We start from the raw sequence: 17,281 nt of genomic DNA on the forward strand, positions 1-17,281 counted from the left end.
GAAGGAAACCTGCTGCACGCAACAGCGCAGGTGAACCAGGAGATCATTATGGCAAACGGGGGGAAAAGGTAGTCAGAGAATGCTCAAAACTGCGTAATCCTACCTGTGTAGGAGGTGCCTAAGCAGTCGGTCCTGTGGAAGCAAAAGCAGAAGTGGTTGTCAAGGTCTGGGCAAGAGCTGGGGGCAGGAGGATGATGAATTGTTTAATTGTGCAAAAACAAAACGCCTTGGCGATCCACCGCAGAACCAGGAACCTACAGCTAACTACGTCATGCACCTAAAGCATGGTAAGACAAAGCCCATGCTGCTTGCTTCCCACTATTTTTTTTTTATTTTTTGATTTTTCAAGACAGACTTTCACTGTAGCTGTCAAGCCTGTCCTGGCATTTGCTCTGTAGACCAGGCTGGCCTCAAACTCACAGAGATCCACATGCCTCTGCCTCCCGAGTGCTGGGATTAAAGGCATGTGCCACCACCGCCTGGCCCCACTGGATTAATTTTATGTTTTTACATGAAATTAATCCAGTCAACTGTAAGCATTATATATATATATATATATATATATATATATATATATATATATATGTCTTGTTTTAGCTTCATGAATTTTTACATCTATATATATCGCACTGTGCTTTTATGGGATTCCTGTTTGTGCGATAGTGGGTTTCTCTGGGTCTATGTACATCTCTTGTGCTTTTCCTTTGACCCTTTTTCTTGTTTGGTTGTGTTGTCATATTCTGATTTGTTTTTTTATTTTATTTTATTATTATTCCTCAGAGAGCTTTTTGTTTTCTAAAAAGAGACAGAGAAGGTGTCTATATGGGAGGGGAAGTGAGGAGGAACTGGGAGCAGTAGAGGGAGATTAAATCATAAACAAAATATATTGTATAAAAAAATCTACTTTCAATTTTTCAAAATGTAAATTGGAAGGCCAACCGAAGACCAAACCTGAGAGATCCCTGATTGACAAGCAAAGACATTTCAAGTATGCTGAGCAGGGCCAGCCCTCAGAGGCAGCTATCCTTTATCTGAAAGCTTCTGGAAGACCACGATGTCATGTGCAGAACCAGTGCCTGCCTTTGCTTTCCTACCACACTACGCCCGTTGCGGGTAGGATCCTGCCTGGTGTATCATGACTCCGCCCAGTGCCCAGCATAGTCACTGGCTCATCACTGGAGCAATGGCCGGGATGGTGGCATCCTAATTGTTTACCAGAAACCCGAGAAGTCGGTCAGGATAGTGTTCAAGGCCAGCCCACTCCAGTCAGCCAGCATCAACAGAACACCTGCTGTATGCCTGAAATGAAACAAACGAAAGCTGCTAGCAAAACAGAAATGTTCTTAAGTTTCTCTCCCCAAAAAGAAAGACTCTCTGACAAGATAGTTGTCCTCAGAAACTGCGGCTGGTCGTTCTCAATTTCATATTTTACCCAGAGAGACTCATTAATATTATAGGATTTGCCTAAAGAGGCAGCATGCAGACTTCCGCTCAAGCAGATGTCAAGAAGAATTAGCGAAGACACCGGCTGTAAGGTTAAAACAGCATCTCATTGCCATGGCAATCCTGCACGTCATTAGAGAGGAGGTGTTTAGGACTGACGGGAAGCAGGGGCCATGAGGCGGGGAGAGAATGGACCAAGATGCAAAGTGGAAATGACTGACAGCTGCAGCATGAGCCCAGAAGTAATCAGGCTCTTGAGCTCAGAAACGTACACAGAAGAGGGCATGGAGGGCATTCTTCTGCAGGCGGACTCAGGAGGCTCTCTTACCAGGCTCAGATATCTGGCCACTGCAGAATGCCTATAAACAAAGAACAGGAGCAGAAAGCGAGAATGCATCTTTCTGGGACCGGGAATGCAGCTCTGTTAGCAGAACGATTGCCTCTTAGATGCATCTTAGTTTCTATCCCCAGCACTTCATAAACTGGATGTGTTGAGGCCTGCTTGCAGTCTGGGGGTTCAGGAGGCGGAGGAAGGAGGATCAGACATTCAAGGTCATCCTTGTCTGCTGCATCGCGCACATCTTCAGGGACTGGCCTAATTGAGGTGAAAGGGGAATGAAGAAAGGTCAGACGCACGTATAGAAAAGCTGGGCTCTGTGGGATGCGCTCGCTCTGACAAAGAGCCCCAACTGAACCAGAGCTCTGAAATTTCAGTGTTGGTTTTTATATCTGAATCGGAGGTGGTTTTAGGGTATACAGATGAACAATGGGGCAGGTTAAGCTAATCTTGGTAGGAGGCCTCTGTAAAGCGACCGTTTCAGGCTGCAGTCATTCAGGAGGAGGGAGCTCTGGTTGATAGTGTTTTCAACCAGTGACCAATTGTTCATAAGCCCTTGTACCAGAGGAAGGCTTGGACGATTCCCTGAGCCTATCCTGAGAGAGGCTTTGCCACTCTCATGAGTCTGGCACTGGGATCCCTGGCATAGCAGTGCTCGTGTCAACAGCAGACATTCACTGGGTTTGCCTCTGCTACCCATGCATGGCCGCACAGAGAGTTTGAGGCTGGCGGTGACTACATGGGGCACTGTCCCCACACAGACACAGACGGAAAGACAGACAGACACACAGAGAGAGAGAGAGAGAGAGAGAGAGAGAGAAGAAGAAGAAGAAGAAGAAGGAGAAGAAGAAGAAGAAGAAGAAGAAGAAGAAGAAGAAGAAGAAGAAGAAGAAGAGAGGAAGAGAGAGTGTGTATATATTTGTGGTGGGTGTGTCATAATAGAGGGGTGATGGAATGGGGGACAAAGAGGCTCATAGAGAGTGGACGGTATGGCAGAGAGTCTTACTGATACCAAGACAGCCCTCTTCCTAGAGCACCCATGAAATAAAAGCCGTCAAGCCAGTCTGGGTCCCCAGGGCCTTAAGACTTTGGTGACTTCAAGACCGTCCCCAGCATATGAACAGAGACAAAGCAGGAATTTGAACCCAGCTCTGGGGAAGAAGACTTCTTCCTGAGATATTTCAGTATTAATTATCACCCCTTTTCCAATTCAAGACCTTTCCTCCATCACCATGACAACCCACATTTCATAATAACCAGGAGGACTCTTCATTAGAAGGGATGAGCAAAGCAAGCCTGCATAGGTAACTTGCCCTTGGTTCAGAAGAATTCATTTGTTGTGGTCCCGCAGCATATCAGGAGAGTGGCTGAAACCAGAGGACCAGAATCAAAGATGCCCAGATTCAACCCCAGGGACTCTGCTAGGACCCAGATGTCCTACCAGTGGAAACATCAACAGATAAGGTGAATTTCCACATTCTGTAGTCCCTAATAGCAGGACTATATAATAGCCTAATAACAGAATTGGGAGGGTTAAAAATCTTGCTCTAAGCCTACACCAGCTCTGGGGTGAGAATGTTAAAGGCTGTCATCAGCTGATGAGCCGCTGCAGAAATGAGAGAAGTACCAGTCAGCCACACAGACACAGAAGCAGAGGCAGGAGAGCCAGGCTGCTGGGCGGGTTTGAAATAGTCACTGTGTTCTTTAGCCTTCAGCTGAGCATCTAGGACAACTCACCCCAGTGCTGTCAGTGCCTCTGAGACCATCAAAGCTTCTTCAGCAAAGCAGAGCTTACTGCAGGATGAGAGGTTAGGATCACTCACAGTGGCCTGAGTTAGATGGTCATACTTCACCTGATAATGGTGTCCACTGAGTTGCACTTAGACGTGAACATATGGAGGAAAGCCTTGTCCTAAGGGCACCATCTGAGTAGTCCTGGACAGAATGCCTGGGAGTGAGGGCACAAAGAAGGGAGAAGCCCACCGCCCTCAACACAGCTGGATCAATGAGTGAACAAAGAGATAGCACAGACCCCAGCGGAGAGGAGACCAGAGTCCAATCTAGATTCCAGGCTCAACAAAGAAGGGCTGTAGTTGAATCTAGAGGGTGCTTTCCAGATGAAAGACTGTTTTGGGGTTCCCAGTTAGACTTTCTGTCTCCAGACTTCCATCTTTGTTTATGTAAGCTGTGCTTGAAGAAAGGGGGTGTCATGGGGTGGTGTGGGAAACCATGATTCCTGGGAAGTGGACCATAGCTAGTTGTAGTAGCTCACCTGGCAGTGCTAGCCAAGCACAAAGACCATCACAATTGGGATGTGAAGAAAACACCTGTCTTCCCCTTCTCACCTGCACTGCCTCCAGAAGGTGTGTTGGGGTACAAGCAGCAAGAGTGGACCATGCTGCACCCCTCAGTGCAGCCCAGTTTCCAGGCTTCATCTCAAACCACAAGCTCTCCCAGTCTCACCTGCTCTGTGGGAAAAGGAGAGCTTTACATAGATGTGGGACCAGCATTTGCAAATGATCAGCGCTGAGTTCTTTGTAAAGGCAACTGTCAGAACTTTCTGGAAGGAGATGGCACTGTCAGTGATAGAGCTGCTACCCAGAGAGAAGGGCACAGCAACAATGGAACAGAACAACCCACCTCGCCCTAGTATGGCAACTATTTAATGAACTAGCTACATTCTCACAACCTGGTTGGCTCAAAGACTTTCAGGATCTGGAGGCAGGAAGGTGGGGCTAAGGAATTGTAGATACAGCCAGAGCAGAGCTGCACAGCAGAGGACCAAGAGGTCCCTTTGTAAAGGACAGTCATAGCCACAATGAGGAGGGACAAGAATGCCAGGCTCGGAACCTAGATTGGAGAACAGGCAATGAGAGACAGGAGCCTGCCAGGTTCTAGGGAATTCTCTGTGGCTGATTGAAAGTTGAGTGACCCCTTGTACCCTAGTAGTTGACGCAAAGATAAGATTCAAAGGCAAACAAACAAACAAACAAAATAGTTACAGCTAATCACAGCATATAAGAGATATAAGTGGATCTTTGTGAGTTTGAGGCCAACTTGGTCTTCATATTGAGTTCCAGGATAGCTAGGGCCACGTAGTGAGAACCTGTCTCAGAAAAACAAAATACAACAATAAGAAGAGACAAGTCCTGATATAAAAGATGAAAACCCTGGCCCCATTTCATTATAAAAAGAAGGTATGGGAGGTCCTTCTGTCTATGTGTTGCTTTTATTGGTTAATGAAAAAAGAACTGCTTTGAGCCTATGGCAGGGAAGAACAGAAGTAGGCAGGAAAAGCTAGGCTGTAGGCTGAGAGCAGGAGGGCGAAGTCAGGAGACGTCATGGAGCCGCTGCCAGAGTAAGATATGCCGAAACTTTGCCAGTAAGCCACTTACACAGATTAAATACACAGATTAATGGAGATGGGTTAAATTAATATGCAAGAGTTAGCCAATAAGAAGCTGGAGCTAATGGGCCAAGCAGTGTTTTAATTTATACAGTTTCTGTGTGGTTATGTCAGGTCTACGCTAGCCGGGTGAAAACAAACAAGTGTCCCCCCTCTATAAAAAGACCTAACCAATAACAGATTAAGATCATTTGTGGGGCAAGACTTTGTTTCAGTTTCTTTTAAAAAAGATGTGCTTACAAAACATGGAACATATCGGTGCAGTCTGCCAACTGGGCACCAGACACTCGACACCTGAAGCCATTGGTCTGTAATACAGCTGTCTGCTGCTTTTGAGAAATCCCTCAGTCCAATCTGGAAGATTTCTGGGGAAGCTACTTACTCATTAGTGTCTCCTCAGCATCCATCAAGGATCAGTAGATCACAGTAGCTGCACAATGACTGTTTCCCAAATGAATAACTGGATGGATGATAGGACGGATGGGTGGATGGGTGGGTGGTTATGGATGAATAGACAGGTAAGTGGGTGGGTGGGTGCATGAATGAATGGATAAATGCATTAGTGAAGCTTTTGGACAATAAGATCTTTATTCCACTGTAGTCTCACTATGCTGTTATGTTCAGGCTCAAAAGAAATGAGGTGTTCGTGTGTTGAAGTGTGTGATCTTCAACATGACACAAATGAACTGGGCCTTCAGCACTCTGACAGAAACAGTTTCAAGTGTCCACCCTCTAGTGTCCAAATGCTAGTATGCACCATAGGTTCCACCTTTTGCAATCACAGCAGTTTTCCAAAGGGGATCACAGCGGCATCTTGCTTCCCACAGACTTTAGTCTGCAAGGTCTGTCTACTATAATGAAATGGAGTCTGAACTGCCTTCTTTTAAATCGGGATCTGTTATGGCAATGACAGGTATGTTGTGTGGCTTTAGGAGCTAGGCTAGAGGCAGCAATAGCAATTGTTCCTGGCACTCCTGGTACTCTGGTTCTTAGATCTTGGCCGTGCTCCGAGGAAGAATAACCAGCTCCACTAATAGACCACGTAAAAGTGTTGCAGACACATCCCCAGGACAGCTCTGAGCTGAAGTACACCATTTTGCCATCCATGTCAATGAGATATCTTCATGGAAGAGAAACAAACAAGTCCCCTCAATCCCTATCTAAATTGGAATTTTGTAGGCAGAAAAATTAATGTTGTCAAAAAATTAGTGTTGTCATTTAATCACAAGATTTCATAATAATTGTGCAAAAGTAAACATTGAGAACAACAAAAAATCAATTTAAATGGATCATAAAAGGATAAATTAGAATTACTTATTAAACATTCTCAGGTCTTAAATATCCCTTTAAAATTCCCATGCCTTAGTGGGGAGGGGCTTGATCTTGCCCCAATTTAATGTACTAGACTTTGTTGACTCCCCATGAGGAGTTCATTGGGAAGACTGGATGGGAGGTGGGCTGTGGAAGAAGGGAGAACTGTGGTTGGAATGTAAAATGAAATTCTTAAAAATTAAATAATTTTAAAAAATCCCATGCCTTAATTCCAACATCACATTTTGGGTGATTTAACCCTTGTGAAGAAAGGAAATATGAGCTCTAAAATGTTATTGCAAAAATATATTTTGATGTGGTATATACACAGTGGAATTTTATTCACAAGTAAAGAGCAATGAAATTAAGGTATTTGTGGGAAACAGATGAAACTGGAGATTATCATGTTAATCAAAGTGAGCTGGACTCAGAAAGAAGACGAACACACGTGTTTGTAGATGTGATATCTAAACTTAAATTGTGTACTCGTGTGAATGAGTAGGAAGGAAAATGCCTAAGTTGGGAGACACCAAAGAAGGCAATAGAATATATGTGATGTGTGCAGAAGGGACTGCTGATTGACGGAAAGGCCTGACAAAAGGAAGCCAAAAGATGGGAAGAGCAGCAGAGATACAGATAGGAACAAAGTACAATGATTTACATGTGTGAAAATTAAACATCACACTAAGACTTATTATTTATGATGGTAGAAGCCTGCAATTCTAGCCATGCTGGAAGCTGAGGCAGGAGGATGGCGAACATCCAGAGTGAATTCAAGATCTGCTTGTGAAACTTTTTTTTTCTGATAATGTCTTTTTTTTTTTGCTTTGTTTTTTATTGAGCTATATATTTTTCTTCACTCCCCTTCCTTCTTCTCCCCTCCCCTTCTGCCATCTCCCATGGTCCCCATGCTCCCAATTTACTCAGGAGATCTTGTCTTTTTCTACTTACTATGTAGATTAGATCCATGTATGTTTCTCTTAGGGTCCTCATTGTTGTCTAGGTTCTCTGGGATTGTGATTTGTAGGCAAATTTTCTTTGCTTTATGTCTAAAAGCCACTTATGAGTGAGTACATATGATAATTGTTTTTCTAGGTTTGGGTTACCTCACTCAATATGATGCTTTCTAGATCCATTCATTTGCCCACAAATTTCAAGATGTCAATATTTTTTCTGCTGTGTAGTACTTCATTGTATAAATGTACTACATTTTCCTTATTCATTCTTGGGTTGAGGAGCATTTAGGTTGTTTCCAGGTTCTCTGCCTGTGAGACTTAATGATTCAAAGTTAAAAGAGGCCTGGGGATCTGACTTGGTGGGAAAGCACTTGCCAGGAGTATGTGCAGCTCTGAGCTCAATTTCCAAGACAGCAAAAAATAAATTATGTTAAATACATGTGAGTAAGAAGAGTGTGCATTAGAAAGAAAGCATCTGCAGGAAGGCCAGAGTGGGTGGTGGGAGATTGAGGTGGTCAATCTAACATGTTGTATACATTGTATACAACAATGTATGTTGTAACATGTAAACATTGTATACATGTTAGAAGTTTCCAAAACCAAAAACACTGAAAACCACACAAATATTTAATAAGGATCTGACTGGTTCCATTTCAGCACATCTGATTCTATTCTGGTGACTGAGCCTCACATGTGGCCACAGAGTACATCTTCCAGTTATCTCACTGATGTTTCTAGCGTGGGACTCTTAGAAACGGCGATGGAATGAATTTACATCTGCCTTTAGATCCTGTCTGTTGTTGTTCTAAGATGCATTATTAGGAGCTGGAGAGCTGGCTCAGCAGTTAAGAGCACTGGCTGCTCTTCCAGAGAACCTAAGTACTATTCTCAGCACCCACATCAGGTAGGTTACAACACCTTCTTCTAGCCCCCATGGGTACCTGCACACACACGAATATATTCACATAGATGCACATATACCTGTAAATTAAAAATCAGTTTTCTAAAAAAAAAACACATCCTTGGCTCTCAGCATCTAACTAACTGAACTTAAATAAAATTTCAAATTTATTTCTGCAGTCACTCCAGCTTCACTTCAAGTGCCAGTGGATGCCTGTGGCTGGTGAACATGGCGCTGATGGTGCAGAACGAGCAGCTTCCACAGCATGCAAGCTTTTGCTGTGCATCACATCCCCATCCACCATGTGTCCTTCTTCTTCATGCTGCCTTGCACCACAGCTAACTTGGAATTTTTATGTCATTAAGTTTTGCAATCTTTTCTTTGTAATTACTAAATATATCTTCCCTCATTAACTAAGCCAACCCTATCCCAAGATCATTACTTTAAAGGTTAAAGTATGCTAAATTACTTTTATTTACTTACTGCTGGGGGAGTCAGGCACTCATGTGCCACACAGTACCTGTGTGAAGGGCGGAGGACAATTGTGGGAGTCATTTCTCTCCTGTCATCGTGTGACTCAAGTCATCAAGTTTGGTAACAAATGCCTTTGAATGCTGAGCTGTCTTACCGGCCCCAATGCTTCAGTTTTTGTTGCTAATATTTTACGCTACCTTTTTCATGCAGATTTTGAAAAATCTTTTCTTTTTCCATTTTCATGTGTGTAGTGTGCATGTTTGTGTACTCATGTTTGAGTGTATGTGGACCCATGGGGTGCACATAGATGTGTGTACATGTGGGGGCTTAACGTGGATGTCAGAGATGATCTTCCATTACTCTTTACTTTATTTAGTGAAGGAGAACCCCTCAATCAAACTCAGAGCTCCCCCAGACTTTCTTGGAGACTCACTGTGTTCTGAGACTGGGAGGACTGGCTGGCAGCCACACCCGCCCAACATTAAGGTGGGTTCTGGGCATCTGAATCTGTTCCTCAAGCTTATACTGCAAGTGCTTGAGCTTTGAGCTCTTGACCCAGCCCTTAGATGTTTAGTCTACAAGGCGTTTATATTTTTACACGTCAAGCCTGTGCATCTGGCTTTATTTCCTCCCACATATATTTGCATCTTTTACATTGTTGTTAATGTTCGACTATGCCCTGTCTGTGTAATGATGCTTTTATTAGTGAGCCGTGCTCTCTTCCCAGGCTTAAACAGTTCTGTCTTCACCCTTGCTCGGGTGAGTGCTCGGTTGTGTTTTCAGTGTCAATGTTCCCTCTCCAGTCACAGTCTCGGGGCATTGTGTGTAAAGAACAGTAGGAAAGTAACATAATGGGACAAGAACAAAGACAAAGAGACAAGGCTGTGACAGGGAGGTGCATTTGGAGAGCATACAGCTTTCACAGTACCACGTCAGTTCCCTGCAGATCTCCCGCGCAGTTCTCTCACCCCAGGTCACCTGTGCCCAGCTGCAGCAACGCAAAGATGACTTGCTGTCAGACCCAAAGTCCTCCTTCCCTCATTCCTGTATCACCATCATCCTCAAGTGCCTCCAGGGCTCTTCCCCAGCTGGTGCCCAGACCACACCCTGGACTCAGCCTCTCCTCATGCAGCCAGCCTAGACTCAATTTGACATCTGGACGGAAACCACAGCAGACTCCAGTGGAAGGTCTTGGGAGCAGCAGAGGAAGAGCTGGTTACATTATTTCTGGGACCCAGAACAAGAAGAAAATGACAGCATTTTGTATTTTGTATATCCTTTTTATTTTTTTAATTAATTATTTATTTACTTGGTTTTTCAAGACAGGGTTTGTCTGTAGCTTTGGGGCCTGTCCTGGTACTACTCTTGTAGGCCAGGCTGGCCTTGAACTCACAGAGATTCAACTGCCTCTGCTTCCTGAGTGCTGGGATTAAAGGTGTGCGCCACCACTGCCCAGCTGTGTATCCTTTTTAACATTTTAAGAATTTCAGAGTGGTGACAGCTGAGTTAACTGAGCCTAGGGTGCTAGGAAGTATGGAGGCATGAGCCTTCTAGGAACCCCGGACCCGGAGAGCTGGGATCCCACCCTATTTCTTCCACATTCGGAGTGTGAAGCCCTCATTGCTCTGTGTGTAGGACGGATGTAGCGCACTGTATATGTTCCATGTTTTTAGAATCTATCTTACTGCCACCAGCCTTGTCCCTTTATCTCTGCTCTTGCTCCCTTAAGCTGCTTCACTTACCTGGAGCCCTGAGCCCTAGAAGCAGTGATTGACAGGGCTCCGTCTTTCCTCCACACCTGCAGTCCTACCCCAAAATCCTCACTGAGAGTCTTGGTCCAAATCGTCCTATTTTAGAAACCCCCACTTCACTGAGACCATGTAGACCCTTACATCTGTACCCAGTACAACCTCGATCACATCCGGGGAAATGATGGCCCATAATAACCAGGACCTGGGTTCAAATTCCCACCCACCACACCATATACACTGTCTTTTAGGGACTCTTACTTAGATGTGCTTCCGAAACAGTTGTGAGGATTGCAGGAAGTAGGACTCAAGGCCTGAAACAGATCAGGGACCAGATAGTAGTAACGTTTTAAGATAAGGCAATGTGGTCAAGTATTAAGAGCACACACTTCCGGAACAGTCCCAGTTCTGCGACTAGCCACCTTCTATTCCAACCCCACAACCCCGTTTCTGCAGAAGTAGCAAGGAGCAGCTGCTGATGCTATATTCTCTGTGTGTGTTTTTTTAAAGGATGAAACCTGTTGATGCACGCGACTCAGCTGAGAGCGCTGCCTGCACCAGTCACATGACTTCACGTTTCACTGATTTGGAGTTCTCAGTGAGAGCTCTGTGGACCTTTGGGGATTGCAGTAAGATCTGGGTTTAAAGATTTTTCTCTGCCTCTTGAGCAGGCCTGGTAGACTATCTGGGCCGCTGTTTTCTGGTCCAGTTAATGGGAATAATGGTTGGTGCCTTCAGTGGTTGCAAAAACCAACCGGGCCCCTGGTGCCAGAGTGCTGACTAGGAAGAGGCAAATCCTATTGTCATTTTGATGATCTTTCTGGTCATCACACTTCCCAGTCTTGGGTTGGCAGGGGGGTTCAGAGGGTAAAGGCCCTTGCCCAAGCCTGACAACCTGAGTTCGATCTCCAAGACCGACACAATTAAAGGAGAGAACTGACTCCCAAAAGTTATCTTCTGACCTCCATGTGCGTGCACACATTCAACAAACACGTAAGTAAATAAATGTATTTTTTAAAGTTAAAAAAAAAATAAAGAAACCATAGTCATGAAGAACTACGGAAAGAGAGTCAGCAACTCGGCGGAGGCTGGAGGGCCCCAATCGGGCAGCTTAGAGTGAGTGCTTTTCGGAGTGAGGCTCCACTGTCCCTCATTCTTTTCCTAAGCTCTTGCCTCTTCCGCCATCCATAAACATGAAGACATTCTTTTGTGAGATTTAATATCAAAGCTGTCTGTCTGACCCCGAGAAAGCCCAAGCTTCTTTCGTATGCCTGTGTCTAACCGGGCGCAGCTCCCTGCTCTGCAGACAAGCCCGCATTCCCCTGATGTCCCAGGGATTGACTGCTCACACGAAAATCCGCTGCCTCAGGGATTTCCAGACAGAAGTAAGCCTTCTTTTCATGAGCGATCACGAAGCTGCCTGGAGCAGGAAGGCAGGGTGCCTGCATGCCTGGATGGTCTCTATAGATTTCAGATCATACAAGCCTCCCCTCTTCCTGACCCCACACGGTAACCCTGGGCCGGGGAGAAGCTGTTCTGTGACAGAAAGCCATCTGCATCCTGCTACACACATGGGGGACCCAAGGTTGGGCACAGCACTGGATCTGCTCGGGTCCAAATCTCAGTGTAAACTCAGTATTCTTAATCACTGCCCAGAGCCCAGTGCTTCTGTCTGAGGGGCCTTGAGGGGAGGGGGTGGGGGGAGGGGAACAGAACCAGGAGGTCCTACATGACTTTGACTTAAAGCCTAGGAAGGGAAGATGAGCACATTGAGAGAAGTGGATCAGGAGTGCACACATCTACAAAAGGCCCTCTGTGCCCCTTCTTGGAGACACCGTTCATAGGTTTGCATCTCTGAGAGGCTGTATGTGGCTGAGAATGGAAGCTGTAAGGAGCTGGCACTGCGTCTGTGCACAGGCGCCCCTACGGGACTTCTAGTCTACAGACATCGAGTCTGAGCCCGTTATGTTAAAAGTCACAGGCCAGAGCCTTGGGAGTCAGGGATGAAGAGAGTCGACACACCCACTGTGTTCTACCCACTTCCAGCCAGGTGCTCGGGTCACACCCCAGGGAGGTGGGCTCCATTAGAACCTTCCACTCACCAGCCACGTGTCCTGGGTTCGAATGTGGACTTCAACCTCTGTGTGACATGGTACTCGTCAGTTACCCGCTTTGACTTCTAGTGTCCCAACTACAACCTAGAAGTGACGACAGCAATGCCCAGCTCCTACCATAGGTGTCATAATTAAATGAGTTAATTAAAATTTAAAGAAAAGGATTTTGCTCACGGATGTTCCTAGTAAGCCCTAAATAAATGAGCCATCTACTTTTAATCATTAATATCCTATCTTCCTCCAAAACAAACAAGCTTTGTTTCCATATTTTCACGTGTAGGTTCTTGGACCAATCAAAAAGAATGGAAACAGTTTGTGTAAAACTGGAAATGTAAGGACCTGTGAAAATAACCCCACTGTAGAACAGACCATAGAGATGTACTCTGTTTTGCTGTGATCTGGAGCCCAGCAGGGTGTCACCAGGAAACCATCACACCCTTGAAGAATCATATGCAACAACAGAGGGTAGGGACTTCTCAGCAAACCAAGACAGCCCCTCACTGGCATGGGAGGTGAGGCGGGGGAGGCGGCAGAGTCTCTGGCTGCACTTCGTTCCTCTAAGGTGCTCTACTCATCTACCCTGTAGCCACCCAAGCTCCTCTCCATGCCCTCTGTTCCGATCTGAGCAGCAGGAGCTGAGTCTCCCCTGGTAAATGCAACCTCAGGAAAGCACTCAAGAACCTCAGGTGCCTCAGAGGGAAGGAAGGACCTGGAAGAGACTTCCACCTCACTTGCTGTCCCCAAGATGCAGTTTTCACATAAATGAACAGGCATCGCAATGATTAAAAACAGGGCCAAAGTCATAGCAGCCATTGCTGAGCCTTCCAGAGCTGGAAAGCAGGCACCTGGACTCAAAAATCATCAGCTGTCACTGCTGTCACACCCACCAGTCTGAGGTGTCCATGAGAAAACGCTGCACAGTTGCAAGGCCTGGGCCTTATCCCCATCAATCAAGCCAGCATCTGTGAGGATGAGGAGCACATCAATAGCAATAGACATCTGAGCTCGTACACCCCTGCATTAGCAGGACACCAAGGGCCTTCTGGACAGTCCTTTGTTTCTACTCTTAGCCAAGCTGCACCTCAGAAGTTCCGGTGTAATTGGCTGCATGTCAGAATCATTCAGAACCACCAGATGACAGCAAGGAGCAGCTACAGTTAGGAACACTATTTCACCATCTGAACCACTCTGTAAGAGCGCTTGCTGTACAAACGTGAGGACCAGAGTTCAGATCCCCACATACAAAGTCAGGCTTTATTCTGTACCCAACCCCTGTAACCCCGGTGCAGAGAGATGAGAAAGACAGAAGGATCCTTGGAGGTCGGTGGCCAATGTAGCCAACATGACAAGGTCCAGTTCAGCGAAAGACCCTGTCTCCAGGGAATAAAGCAGAAGGTGACAGAGTAGGACACTTGATGTCCTCCTGTGGCCTTCCCACACACATGCATGGACACACACACATCTCTATACATATGTGTATGCACACGCATGCATGTGTGTATGTGTGTTTGTGTGTGTGACTGCAATTGTTTTGCAGCAAGGTGGTGCATGCTTTTAATACTGGCGTTCATGAACTGAGGCAGAAGGATCATGAGTTAGAGGCCTACCTGAGCTATAGTAAGACCCTATCTCAAAACAAAACAAAATCTTGTTTGAATGCACCATCATAATCTAAAAATTGTATTTACTCTTAAAGGAAAACATAATAGTCAGTTGAAAGAAAAAATGAGATTTTCAGTTGGACTAGCACAGCATGTTAATCTCTAATTATAATTCGGGATATGAAAACGTTGATAGTACAGAAATTTTACCTGTGGCTTGACCTCTTTCATACAGGTGGAATTAGAGTCAGATATATAATGCTGCCATTTGTCCGTTCACAGAAATGGATTGGATTTGATTTGGTGGAAGGTGTGTGTGTGTGTGTGTGTGTGTGTGTGTGTGTGTGTGTGTGTGTGTAAAGAATCAATCTGTTCAGCAGCAAAATAAGCATACATCTTTAAAACACAAGAATATGCTTAGTCGCTGCCATGAAACATTCCTTTAGCACATGTCCTATAAACTGAAAAAGAAAAAAGTATTTGGTGAGTACCTGCTGAAGAAAATTTCTAGGATGAGATGTTAGCTCAAATAGAAATTTCTGTTCTTACCCTTTTAAAAAGTAGAAACCCTTAAAATTCCATAGTTCCGTGGCCCTTTCATACACCATCCAGCTATCACGACTCTGATCCCCATCCGCTGCCCTCCTTGAGGCAACTCTACATCCAAGTGCAATAATAAACAAAATGAAGACCTCGCCAAGTCTATCCAGCCTCCTCAGGCAGGATGCTCAGGCTAATCTTGCTGCCCTTCGCAGGCGACCTCCTCCCCAAGTCCTGCGCTACTCTGGGGCAGTGGCCTTGGGTCTTCTCCAAACAGAAGGTGTGGGTGAGTCAAGGGTTTCTGAAGGCAGTGAGTGCCAATCACCCACCCTTATCAGTTCTCCGTCCAACACTTAGAGTCACAAAGCTGGCTGGAAAAGTGATAAGGGAACATGATTGGCAGGCGAAGAAGATCCAATGACCTACCGCTGGACCAGATGAAAGCTGGCGCTTGCTCCCCAACACCATTCCCTCTGCATCACCCACTAAAGTCTCCCTGACCCTTTTACTTTGCTCTGACAACTCCCCATCTCGCCTTCTGACAATTTGGAAGCCTTGGACAGCTCTAGAAAGCAGTGAATTCTTTGCATTTTCTGGAAAAAAAAATAGTATATTTTTCCATTGAAAGTAAAAGTGATTTTCAGTTTTAAAAATTAGTAAGTAAAGTTAAGCGAGCAAAGATTTTACCAGAGGGCTCCTGCAGGTCTGAGGCTGGGGGCCTGGTGAGTCCTGCTCCTCCACAAGGTCTGCTGCTAAGCCAACCCCCACATGCCATTCATAAAGTCCCTACAGGAAGTCTCCTCCTCCCACCAGGATTGGTCCTCCAGAGGGGCTGGCCTCAGTCCAGGGCCCATAGACAGCAGATGTGCGCAGGCTGGATGTGTCAGCCCCGCTGCCCAACCCTGAGGGGATTATGCCAGGGTGGAGCTCCAGTCTAATGGTGAGTGAGTGCTCACTGCCCTGGCATGTCGGTCTCATCCACTTGACACGTTCCCCTGCCACACTGATTCACACAGGAGAACCTCTGAAAACCAAAAGGAGACTGATGGCCACCATCCTAGAGACATTGACACTGTTCTGTTTATGCCAGTGAAATCAAAGAAGAACATTCCAGAGCTCGACAATGAATTTGTGTTATGGGTAGGGCATCAATGTTTATCATGTCTGCTTCCTACTCCTTGACTCTGTAACTGAAAATCACTGCATCCCTTGAGCCTAGGTTTCCTGGCCTACAAAACAGTGTTCAGTTGACCCTTTGGGACTCATGAGGGACTGGTCCCAGGAACCCTGAAAACCCCTAAATCTGCAGATGCTCAAGTCTCTTATACAGAATGGTATAGTGTTTTCATATGGCTTTCATGTACTCCTCTGTGTGCATTAAATAATCTCTAGAGGGATTTTAATAGTCAACACAATCTAATGACTATGTAAATAAACATACTGAATTTGGCGATGGAGAGGCAGCTCGGCACTGAGAACATGGGCTGCTCTTCCAGAGGACCTGCATTTGATTCCCAGCACCTACTGGCAGCTCACAATCATCTGTAATTACTATTCCAGGGGATCCGACACCATACACACCTACACAACATTAAAAATCATAAAAGGAAATTGTTATTATACTGACCTGCTTAAGGACTGACAAGAAAAGACCTCTACACACAGTCGGTTCAGGCATGTTCCCCCCACACACACAAATTTCTACCCTCCCTCATAACTGAATCTGCAACATGGAATTTGCAGACACAGCGAGTTGGCTGTTCCACCTAAGCACCAGGATTGTGTGGGAATCTCTTGAGACAATTGGTGGAAAGCACTAAGTTCAGATTCAGCATGGCTACTTATAGGTTAGGACACTTTTAATGGGTCTCTGGAACTTTCCAAATTTCGATTTCTTGTTCTAAGACATCTAAAATCTACCCCCAAAGAGTTGCTCTGAGTATGACCAGTATAAGGTTCTGATTCACTGAGGTCTATATGCTTGAACTGGCCTGGATTTAAATCATTCACAGCTCTGTGAGGCTCTACAACCCCCTGACCATCTCACTTGGCTTCTCTGCAACACACACATGTGACAAAACCCCAACCCACAGGAGAATGATAATGGGTAGAGGAGATGAACGGCCAGAAACCACTTAATCCAGACAATTTAACAGATGCAGAGTCAACATCACTCACAAGACAAGGCCTCTGTTGACGGTGGCCTTGACACAGGCCCTACCACCTGGTGACCATGACCTTACCAGCTCTTTTAGGAACTGTGGTGTTTTGGGTCATGTTCACAATTTCCTCAGGTTCACACGTCTTGAGAATGAGTCCCTGCCCTGGCTGCCATCTGTGCACGAGGCACCAAATATGCATCTACTGCAGGCAGCCCCTTAAGCAGGACCAAGAAATAACAGAGCTCCCACCCTCTGACAATGCCCAGTGAGAGAATTGGGATCAAGGCC

Source organism: Myodes glareolus, chromosome 4 (genome assembly GCF_982192425.1).
Source record: "Myodes glareolus chromosome 4, mMyoGla1.1, whole genome shotgun sequence".
Classification (NCBI taxonomy): domain Eukaryota; kingdom Metazoa; phylum Chordata; class Mammalia; order Rodentia; family Cricetidae; genus Myodes; species Myodes glareolus.